Here is a 12,212-nt window from a genome sequence, read left to right as displayed (position 1 = left end):
AATACACAACACAAAAGAGAAATCCGGGAAGTACATAATCAGTTGGCACAAGTAATATAAGAATTACATATTTCTGAGGACACTCGCGCTCCAATACGGAAAGAGGAACTTAGAAATACGGAAAATCCACAAAATAATGACACAGGGCATTTAGGAAATTATGAAAGAAACTGGCAACATGCACCAAATTGTGAGATGGAACCGCCGATACGACGTAACAATGACCGAATTGCGACCCGCCTACACGGTGACTTTGACTATAAGCTGTTCATTACCACACGTAAATTCAAAACATTTAAGAATTCTGGCAGCGACATTCATCCACAAGCGTGGCTTCATCAATTCTGTGCCGGCCGCGGTGGTCTCGCGGTTCTAGGCGCGCAGTCCGGAACCACGCGACTGCTACGGTCGCAGGTTCGAATCCTGCCTCGGGCATGAATGTGTGTGATGTCCTTAGGTTAGTTAGGTTTAAGTAGTTCTAAGTTCTAGGGGACTGATGACCACAGCTGTTAAGTCCCATAGTGCTCAGAGCCATTTGAACCATCAATTCTGTCATTGTTTTCCTCCCAACTGGTCATTATAGCACTGATTAGAATTTATGTGTGGCTACTTAGAGAATGAACCAGTTGTAAGAATTCAATCGGTCATTCGACATTGTCACAGTGAAGGAGAGTTTTATCATGCCTTGATCTCAAGATACTGGTCTCAAGCTACTCAAGATTGCGTAAAACATTGCATCATAATGATGAAAATTTCATACAATCTGAATTTTTCAATCTTGTCAAATATTTTGAAGACGTGTTGCACAAGATCCAGTACCTGTCAAACAAATACAGCCCCTCAGAAATCATCTGCATTTGCTTAATCAAATTGCCTGAACATTTAAGACATGTTATCTTGGCAGGATGTTGCAAAGATGACATTGAGGCTTTTCAGGGACTCTTACAAGAACTGGAAATTGACACCGACAGTTGCAGGACACAAAACCAGGAGAACAACAATTACACGTCACATCTGTCACAATTCAGTAACGACGGAAATAATAAGTGGATACGACAAGGCTATTCATACAATGCAAATCGTGACCAAAACAGACACCATGCATATTACAACCATTGACAGAGTAATAATAATTACAGTGAAAGATCACCTCCCCACAGTAATGACTACGACAGAGACAATCATAGAAACAGACAATATGGGAACCAGAACTATTATTATCACGCGAGACAGAATAATTTCAGACCCAACTGCCCACCACATAGTTATGATTCAGGGCGAAATTCTCCACCACGTGACCGACAAGAAAGAAATTACAGAAACTACCGACATGACGACAGACGATATAATCTTAACAACAGACCAGAATTTAACCAAAGTTGGCATGAGTCAAACATGGCAGGGCCCTCTCGGCAAGGTGAATTTGTAGAAGCTAGACATTCAAACCCCAGTAACGACGCGCGACAACAAAGAGACAATAGACAATGACTCGCACTGCAGGCAGCCACATGTGCCGGCCGGCTCTGGGAAAAATAACATAGAAGCAAACCTTGCAGTATTCTTTACCGCTGTCTACTACATGATGATTGCATTGAAGTTGAAACTCTGCATACTAGGAAGAGTAAAGGTTTACACCACATTTCACATGCAAAACCGTTTATTGAGAGAAAATCTGCTTTTTAACTTAGTCTTTGACATAAAACTTTCCACATTACTAGTACGATTTGTCGCACTTAGGAATTGTTAACATGAAACAATGTTTTGAAGTTAACTATCCAGTCAAGAACCTAGGAAACTTATTTAGACAGTAATTACGACTGCATTGTTATAGTGAACAGGTGACACAGTGTTATTGTATGTACATTCTTGCTCGTTAGTTGCACAGTTATGTAATGACTATAAGGCTTATACACTTAGAACATATACTGCATCATTTTGGTTTACTTGAAAAGACGTTCTGAATTTAAAGTATTTTCTGAGAGATTACAGATGACTTAGTATTTGGTTCGTTTGACAGCTACACGATTATGTCATGATGCTATTAATGAGTGACACAATTTATATTATAGCTTTTGCTCTGTATCTGTTTTATTTCTGCACAGTTTTTCAACATTTTTATGAAAAGTAAAATATGTTTTAGTACTAACTTTTGTGGTATAGCTACAATGAGACAGCCTTTTCCATAGCACGACAATACGTTACAGTATAGTACTTTCTTAGTCACGGTAATGTATCTAATAACTACGATATCTATATGCATAGCATTTTCACTTTTGTGTATAATGAGGTAAGTACATTGACTTTTGCAGTACTTTGCTTATGGATGATGACAACTACGACACTTGGCACATTTTTACCGTCACGTAATGACAGAGATTATCTTACAACAAGATACACAGTTTAGCGCTACAGGAAATGCATTTGAGTGATTAAATTTTTGTACTTGGAACATTTTTAGAAAGATTCTTGAATTATAAAGATACAAAGAAGGTTTTCGGTGAGACACTTCATTCTGTTGCTGTGATCTGTAACACCTGAGGGTATAATTACATTGATCCTCAGGGGGGGTACACGTTAACCTTGTGTACTAAGCGTGCGGCAAGCGCTAGGAGCCTAGTTAATATGATATTTACTTATACAACTTTACACATCGGCACCATATTTCTCTAACACAGAAGTACACAGCTATCTGATCATTTAAGAGAGACAAACATTTTTTTTATGTCACTGACACATATTTATGTAATTACATGGTTAAGTTAATTCACACTTGTAAAATTGTATTTAATCTGTACTTTGTGAACTGTTTATATTGTTTTGCAACCATTGTGATACTATGAGAGCTTTGAATGATTTTGGTAAGAATCATGATTTTTGAAGTATGTTTGAGGTAGCTGACACTACTAAAACGAGCAGAGAATTTTCTTAGGTTCTGAAATTATTGAAAGAAGCTACGACATTTTTGAGATTTGTTTTATGTGCTATGATAATATTATTACGATGACGATGTGTATTATGCTGTTGAGGTATGTTTATGATCAATGAGATGATGCTCTATGAGGAATTTGATTGTGCTATGTATTAGTATGATGAAATATTGAAGAAGTGTTGACAAATATGTATATGTGTAATAATGTAAGGAATAATGAGTAGTGATTAGGGACTCTGATTTGTGAAAAGGATGTTGGAAACCAAGAATCGTACTTTAACAGTTATGAAATGTGTGTACATGCGTGAATGTATCACAACACTGCTATTCATGAGATTTATTTTCTACATATTTCTACTGTAATTTTTGGACCTGTGAAATTTTGTTGGCATGAAACTGTCACTGTAGCAGAAACTGCTGTCATAAATATTTCGGTAAGGCAACCTTGACACAAAGCGCTGTGGGGTGCCAAGCTGCGAGACAGTCACCTGAAAAAAAAAACGCCATTTTGTGTGCCTTTCAGAGGCACAGGTGGAGAAAAAAACGAGGACATTAACCTCGTTCCCACGCCTGGGTTCCCGGGTTCGATTCCCGGTGGGGTCAGGGATTTTCTCTGCCTCGTGATGGCTGGGTGTTGTGTGATGTCCTTAGGTTAGTTAGGTTTAAGTAGTTCTAAGTTCTAGGGGACTGATGACCATAGATGTTAAGTCCCATAGTGCTCAGAGCCATTTGAACCATTAACCTCGATATTGACATTTCCTTGTACAAAGCATAGCAAATATGACACGCTCATACCTGAAGACACATGATTACACTTTGGAGCTAGTAATTTCTGATATTTACTGAAATGCCTAATGAAATAACAAGAAATATTTTATGTCTATGAACCTGATTGTGACTGCTGTCTGTCTAGTTGAGAGGTTTTTTTACTGCCTTATGAAATGCCATATGGCTAGTGAATGACGTTTCATGCTTTGCTTTATGTATATATTTGCTCATTTTGTTTAACATCTAGTTTCTAGCTGCACTGCCACATTGGTTAAAATAAAATTTATTACATGTACTAATGTATATATTTTCTGTCTACAGACCCAGTAAATAATAATTTTATGATCTACTTTCTTTAAAAAAGGGAGCACAAATAGACATTTCCCTTCACAAGAATTGCATACATAATTTTTTCAATTACTTGGTAACTTGTTTGGTAGAGTAAGTTATTGTGATGCATCACACTAGTGTTAAGATGTGACATAGATATTACATATTTCCTATCTTTACTGTAATAGTTTTTCTGCTTGAGCTTTGTCATGTTTAGGTATAAGTTATTGCATTTGCTGCTGCTGTTTGACAGGCATTGTCCTACTGAATTTTATGTAGTATTAAGCCAGTTTTACTACTGATTTATTTTTCTTGTTGCTGCACATTGCCTTATATTATTTGTAATGTTGCTTTTGCTTTGCTAATTTAGATATACTGCTGCTTGCTTTGCCAATTTGCATTTTTTTGTCATTGCTGTTTGTGTTAATTGTTTTGTGGTGCTGCATTGCCTCATTCTCTAGTATATATATCAGAGCTCAGTAGGTTTAAGTTAGCTTAAGAGGGGGTAGGCTAAATAAGAGAATGAGTTGTAATGAATTGGAAGAAATGCATTGTGAAGCTATAAGAAAAATATTTGGCCAAAAAAGTAGTGTACAATGAAGAATAATTATTTTGAAAGAGGATATGAACAAAAAAGTAGGGTTTAGGGACAACAGGTTTAATTAGGCTTTTCTTGGAAACAAATGATGAGGTAAGATAATAGAAAATAAATAATGAGGTAAGAATTATGTGAACATATAAATACAGAAAGCATGCTTAGATAGGATTTTTTTCAGGAACAAATGTTGAAATAAAAGGAAAGATCTGTGGAATGAAGTTTTCTGTAGGACTGCAGTACCAAATGTTATTCTGAAAACAAACCCTGTCCTTTCCTTTTGTGTTATTCCACTATGTGTTTGTGTACCCTTGTGTAGTTGTGTTCTTCCTGTCTTTATGTGTTTATCTGATAAGAGTTATGTTGTAGAATTTTTCTAATACTAAGCTACATTCACTATGATGAGGAATACTGTTACCCTCAAATACTTTGGAAAAATGTTTAGATATTATCTACTCTGCTATGTTTTCCTTTAATGATCATATGTCAAATTAATGTTTGAATATTCTCATTTGTTTTCTTATATCATAATTTCTGTAAGATGTGTATAAGTTTATTTCTATTCTTATGTAAAGACTGTATTACTACAAGTGTGTCTGTATTATTATGTTCTTTAATTATGTTTTCTGTATATTTATAATTGTATTCTTATGCCGTAAATTTGTAATTGTATCGACACCAGTTATTCAAATTAAGTTTCATTTCACTACACACGTTTCTGTTGGTCATAGAATATGAAAAATGTGTATGACGTTAAAAAAAAGGGACTGTTAGTGTGCACACGTGTGTTGATAATGCAGCAAAGGAGTGGTTAACAGCATTGCTGGTTCTAAGGACATTCCAAAGCGTTTGTGACTGCACAAGTGGTTGTTTATGGACTTGCTATATTACCTGCAAGACTCTTCGATGGTGATTGTGCACCCACACAGTTGAACGGATGGCTGCTAGCCATCTCTGTTAGGACTAAAGTGGGTCTGCACATTCGGTGGTCCACCAATACTATAATCTCTACAAGAAATACTGTGGGTCTGCTCTGTGATGACCTACCTACTAATATTCTTCAAAACTTCGACTGACTCTGCTGTGGGTTTGCTCTGTTGTGGTTCCTTACCTGTCTGCATGTCAAGAGTCAGCACTGTCTTTCGGTTGGAAGTACAACACCACTTCTTCAAGACTGCATGGAAATCCACTACTTCCATGTGCATTTTCTTTTACTGCTCTTACTTTATACTACTGTGATGAATGATCAGGACTGTCTTTATGGACTGTGAGGACAATTTTTGCTTTTGAACAACTGTGTATCAATAAGTGTGTGCATGTGATATCTTTGTTATTGTAATTATGAAAAATTTTTCAAATCAGAGTTGTCCACTGCCCAAAACAATTTGGAAAATTTTATGTGGGGAGCATGGGGGCTATTAAAGTAGTCTATTTAGGTTTTTATGTTGGTAACGCTACATAGTGCTCTATATTAAAATCGCTGACTGCGCTGTGTGCAGTCTTTGACTGGTTGGACTCATTGTTGGAATATTCACTTGTGTAGTGTTGGGCAGTTGGAGGTGAGCCACCAGTAGTGGTGGATGTAGGGACAGAGATGCCAGAGTTTTGAGCGGACGATCCGGACGTGTGTCCATCAGAAAAAACAAATTTGTTTAATTTGATGTCACAAATTATATAAAACTTTTGAACCCTATTAAGGTAAATACATTGTTTGTTCTCTACCAAAATCTTTCATTTGCTAACTATGCCTATCAGTAGTTAATGCATTCAGTTGTTAGAATCTTTTATTTAGCTAGCAGTATTGGCGCTCTCTGTATTCCAGTATTTCGAGTAACGAAGATTTTCGTGAGGTAAGTGAGTCATGAAAGATATAGGTTATTGTTAGTCAGGGCCATTCTTTTGTAGGGATTATTGAAAGTCAGATTGCGTTGCGCTAAAAATATTGTGTGTCAGTTTAGTGATGATCAGAATAAGTAAAGAGAGAAATGTCTGAGTAAGTTCAGTGTTGCTCAGCTGTTTTTAATCAAATAACGTAGAACTTTACCAGCATAGCCATTCTTAATAATTTTTCAAAGGGGACGTTTCACAAGTAATAAATCAGAATGTTCAGCAACAGTAACAAATACAACATGTCGCTCCTGTGGACAAGGATTATTTCCAGGTTAAGTATTACAGATTGGTCAAGTTATAATAAAGTTTTCTAATATTTTGAGTGAATTTTAGGCTTCCTTGGATCCATTACATTGCCGACGAAAAGTCTCATACCCTTTTTTGTCCGGCACTGTACATACAGATTTAGAATATGTTATTCTAACTGGACTGTCTTAATATTACTTGAGCTACGGGGACTTATATTATCAAGTTTAAATCAGTATAGCAGTTTCTTTTATTTATTTGACTATCAAATTTTAGTTGTAGGTAGTCAAAAGCCTCTTTCAGCCACCGACTGATCTACCCAAGCACGATTTACTACCCGTCTTCACAGCTCTAATTCCGCCAGTACCTCATGTCCTCGCTTCCAGACTTCAAACCCTCTCTGCGAAACTTGCAGAATGAGCATTCCTGGAAAGAAGGATATTGCGGAGACATGGCTTAGCCACAGCCTGAGGGATGTTTCCAGAATGAATTTCTCACTCTGCAGCGAGTCTACTTTGATATGAAACTTTTTGGCAGATTAAAACTCTGTACCGGCACATGCTCTAGCTACTGAGTTATCTTAGCATGACTCATGCCCCCTCCTCACAGCCTTACTTCCACCAGCACGTCGTCTCATACCTTCCAAACTTCACAGAAGCTCTCCTCTAAGTCAGAAACTTTCACTCTGAAGCGTAGTGCGAGCTGATTAAAATATGAAACTTCCTGGCAGATCAGAACTGTGTGCCGGACTAACAGTGCTACTTCTGCAAGTGTTGCAGGAGAGATTCTGCGAAAGTGGAAGACGATGTACTGGAGGAAGTAAAGCTGTGAGAACTGGTCATGAGTCGTGCTTGGGTAGCTGAGTCGGTAGAGGGCTTGCCATGAAAGGAAAAACTCCCAAGCTCGAGTATCGGACGGGCACACAGTCTTGGTTAGCTAGCAAATTTCATGTAAGTGCACACTCTGCTGCAGAATGAAAATTTCATTCTTGAATTACAGGTTAAAATGGTCTTGCTCTGTGGTACAGCTTCCCACTCATCGGCTCGTCATCACTCATAGGTATATGGTACCGGGTAAGTAATGTTGCTGGTAAAGGACCATTCATGTTAAATATATCCACAGACTGTAGTAATAACACATTCCTTGCCTGCTAATCACTGCATTGAGCTACTTTACTCCATAACTCTGCTGCATGGACGGTTTGTTGACTCTGGTCGTCCTCTGACCTGTCAATTTCTTCCACATCTGATACCACTAATCTGGCTCAAATTAATCATTTGAATTGGCTAACAACGTCCTTGTCGAAGTTATCCAGACTTACAGAAACCGTAAGTTCGTCATTGATATCACTCGCACACATTACACATTTGCACACAAAGCAATTCTTTCTACGCAATGCTACATTTTCTTCTAGTAGCTCAACCTTATGTAATGCTTCACGAGGTAAATGATTATTAACAGAAAGCCACAATAGCTTTCACGTACCTACTGGGATTTTAACACGGGAACCAATGTTTGTCGAGAAAAACTGTCCCAAGAGATGCTCAGTACCCTTCAGCCACATGTGATGATACTTCCATATACTCTTGGAAGGCATTGGTTCCCGTACTGAACTTGAGCAATGTCGTACCCAGCGACTCTACCTTGTTATCACCTACGCCATGCAACCGATAACGTGGGGAACCCAATCTCTGCCTCCTACTTATGGGGTCTAGACTGACGGCTGACACGTGCGCTCCTGTGCTCGCCACAGTTTCACTTTACTTGCCTCTTGTAAAGCCTGACATGCAGCATTCCATCTGTGCATATACTTGTGCAATGTTTCGTCGTATTGGGAATGCTCTCCGATGGGAGAAGCTTTCTCATTTGCGTTTAACGGCTGCTTCTGTTGCTGTTTCTTCACTTTCCCATGATTCCTGCAATCCTATGCTATGTGTCCCACTTGGCCACACTCACAGTATTTATGGTGCTGAGATCACTTCCGTAGCCAACGGTCTTCCCCGTTGGTGACACCGCTTCCCGCTCGCTCATCAAATTTAAGCTACGTTGGGCCCAGCAAGTACTTGGATGGGTGACCGTTCGGTGAAAACTGGGCGCTGTTGGTTCTGAGGACACGCAAGTCGCCGAAATGCCACCCAATTGAAAGACTTGCATCAGGCCGTTGTGCCACACGACGTTTACTTATTTTACAAGCTATTGTACGTGCCCTTTACGTCCGCATCTATAACATTTTACTACCGTGAATAAAACACGGTGGTCCGTACATCTTTAGTTGCAATGTCGATACCCTGTAGCTGCACTGCGAACGTAAGAGCCACTAAGAAAACGCCTCAAGCCCTATTTACAGCTTCTTGTAACAGTGCCCTATCTGCTTCCACATTTTGTGCCAACTGGTAGACTGAGCATAGACCCTTCGGATTCTATGCAGAAAGGTCTCCCCCAACTTCTTATATTTATGCGTCAAGGTACTCAATTTTTCTCGAAAAACCCTTGTGTTACTCAGTTTTTGATGCCATTGTCTCAGGCCATCAGACAGCTGCTGGAATGTTTCCACGTCTTCCTTCCTCCTGTTAATCAGAAATGAGCTACACGGAGAGTAATACGTCTGATCAACCACTCTCTGTGACTGTAGCTGTAATATGATCAATAAACGAAGTTAGTCTTCCGCAGATTTACCAAAAGAAAGGTTTGATTAGCGCAGCTGCCGAAGGACCAAAAAAGGTGGAGAGGGTACAAATACTACTGTCTTGGCTTCATCAGACCGTGATTGTAATTACTGAACATAGCTTGTAACGCCCCTACATCCCTACGTAACTCTTCCATTTCTTGAGTTTAACCTTAATAGTATTTGCACATGTTCCGTCAAAGTGGCAACGATCTCACCCGTGGTACTAGAACGAGTGTTTGCCGTTTTGCGTAACTTACTACTGTCAGCAACAAAACTAAACAAGAAAAGAGAAAAACTATACCTCAGCACATCAGTTATAACTACATACGAATATTTCTGGCGTATCATCGTATAACGATATTCAGAGCAATCCTGTGCCACACGCTCAAATCTTTTACAAATGTCACACATAAACAGCAAATTTTTGGTACATTGTAGCTGATGCCACGGAAAGGTTACAGGATTAACATCGAACTGATACTAAATAAGTTTCCCGATATTGTATCTCAACAGTGACAAATCAATAGGCTACTCTGGTTTAACAAATGACGGCTTACGGGTGCTGCTGTTATCCCTATGAATTAATTAGGCCACAGTAACGCAATACGCTCCAAGAAGGCCTTTGCTGATACCGCTAGAGGGCGCTGTAGATGCACTGTCATTGCCATCAAACTCTTGAGCCACTCAGACACCACTGTTACGTGTCAGAGCCACTTCTTGACATCAGTGTTGCGAGCCGGCCCTGGGGTCGCTTTATAATCACGAATCAGAGTGAAGTACGAAAGTTAGTCGTCCAATGCACGCCCGGAGGCTTCAGTGAGACAGTGTCATATGTCAGTATATTTATTGTCAGGCAAAGTTTGCACAGGTTTTACCCTTTTCTGAGCTGCAGCTGCAGCCGCCACGAGCCATGAGGGAATGTTGCCTCATCAGCATGTCGTGATATTTCTGCCACAGGTCAGAGCCTCGGCCGCGTGTAGAGCAGGCGCCGGCATCGGGTGAAGCAGATGCGACAAATCGAGTGACTTAGTCACTGCATCACCAAGCGTGAGTCTGAAGGTTCCTCTACCCGAATAAATGTAGCTGTGGTCATAAATCGCAATGCAATGAGGTAACCGTTATGCAAAGAGAGAAAAGAAGTAGGAGACAAGGGCGTTATCTCCAAACAGCCCCACGTGAGTACTCTGCCCGTCTTTTGCCTACAGGTGGCTGGAAGGACGAAGTACCGCAGTAAATCACATTTATCACTGCCATGTGAGAAAGATACGAGAAACATACTGGCCACAAACTAAAAAGTAATGCTTACGCTGCACACCAACAGTCCTCTCACTAGTTTTGCCCCTACCCTGAGCTTGGCGGAAATGGAGGCGGCAGATATCTCTAACTGCTGAAAGCCAATGATATTTCATCATTTTGATTTGCAACTCCTTGCGTTAGTCGTGTTTGCAGTTAAAACTGTTGGATGTGAGGTCCGCCAGTTACGCAAAACACCGTTTTTTCTCAGTACCCAAATATGTTTCGACACCTCTGTGCCATCATCAGTGGGTTTTCGTTTTTATTTATTCTGCAATGCTAACATTTTTGTTAAATGATCACAAAATTATGTGCATCTTTAGTTCAAACAATAGATCGTTTCTTTTGGAAATACTGTTACATTTCGTGTGCATGAATTTTCTGCATCACTTGTGTGTTAATTATTACAGGCAACTTTCCATCTGCAACCAAACGATGTTGATGAGAAAGTTTTTTGCTGGGAGTTAACCTATCTTCTAGAAAGTAATTTAGTTTGTCTCGATGTTTTCGCACCTATATTCGTTTTTACTTATGTTTTCGTGTGGCAAGCACTTCCATTCTCCGCATCATGCTGAGGTGTTGTGAGGCACACGTAACTATAACAAGTACTTTCCACAAATAACGTAGTAAAACACTTTTGAACTTCACTTTGGTGATTTATATCGGATGATAGTCCTCCTCCACCATCCATCCACAAAGAAGTTTCGGTCTGGAATTGAAAATGGACTTCTTGTGGGAAGTCGGTGAAACGACTGGGACTCTGGTCAGGACTAGCCAGATTGTTCCTTCTGCAATGTTGTCAAGTGTCAGAATGATACAGAATCTGCCAGAAGATTTGAGAATGTTCTAGAATTTTCCTTCATGTTGTACTAGGTTCATTCAAAAAGAAACGAAACAGAGACCGTAAAATGAAAACTACTGAAGGATTCATAACGCCATTGCCTACGGAAGAAGATGTGATCCCTACAAGAGTACTGAGGCCCCAAACTTTCGTCTAGAGCGATATGGGGGCACATCGACGTGACGACTGAGCATGCACATGCACACGCCGACTGATTATTTCACTATAAGTAAAATAAAGTAAAATATACCGGCATTTTAAAGCTAATTATTGCTATACGACTTTTATCATACATTAAAATGTGTGCATAAATAAGGATCCCAACTTGCATTTAGTCGTCCTTTTTCTACCAAATGCTGTTTTCTTTTAAATGAACATTATAATGAGTGGTCACGGTGAAAACAACACACTACGTGTGGGCCTTTGCAGTTACAGTTTGGATTCAGATTAATCGTGTGTACGCGTAAATACTTCATGTGCACTTGTCACTTTTCACAATAATGACAGAAGCTGAAAAATGCATTAAAATTTGTGCCACAGTTGGGACTGGAACCGGTGTCTCCTTGCTTTCTGTACAGGGGTATTAGCCGTTATACCACCGTAGGAGCTGCATTGACTACCCTAGTCCAATGCCCTCCGTAATTATATCAGT

This window comes from Schistocerca americana, chromosome 2, assembly GCF_021461395.2.
Source record: "Schistocerca americana isolate TAMUIC-IGC-003095 chromosome 2, iqSchAmer2.1, whole genome shotgun sequence".
In the NCBI taxonomy this organism is placed as follows: Eukaryota; Metazoa; Arthropoda; class Insecta; order Orthoptera; family Acrididae; genus Schistocerca; species Schistocerca americana.
Note: the sequence above shows the minus strand (reverse complement) of the source record.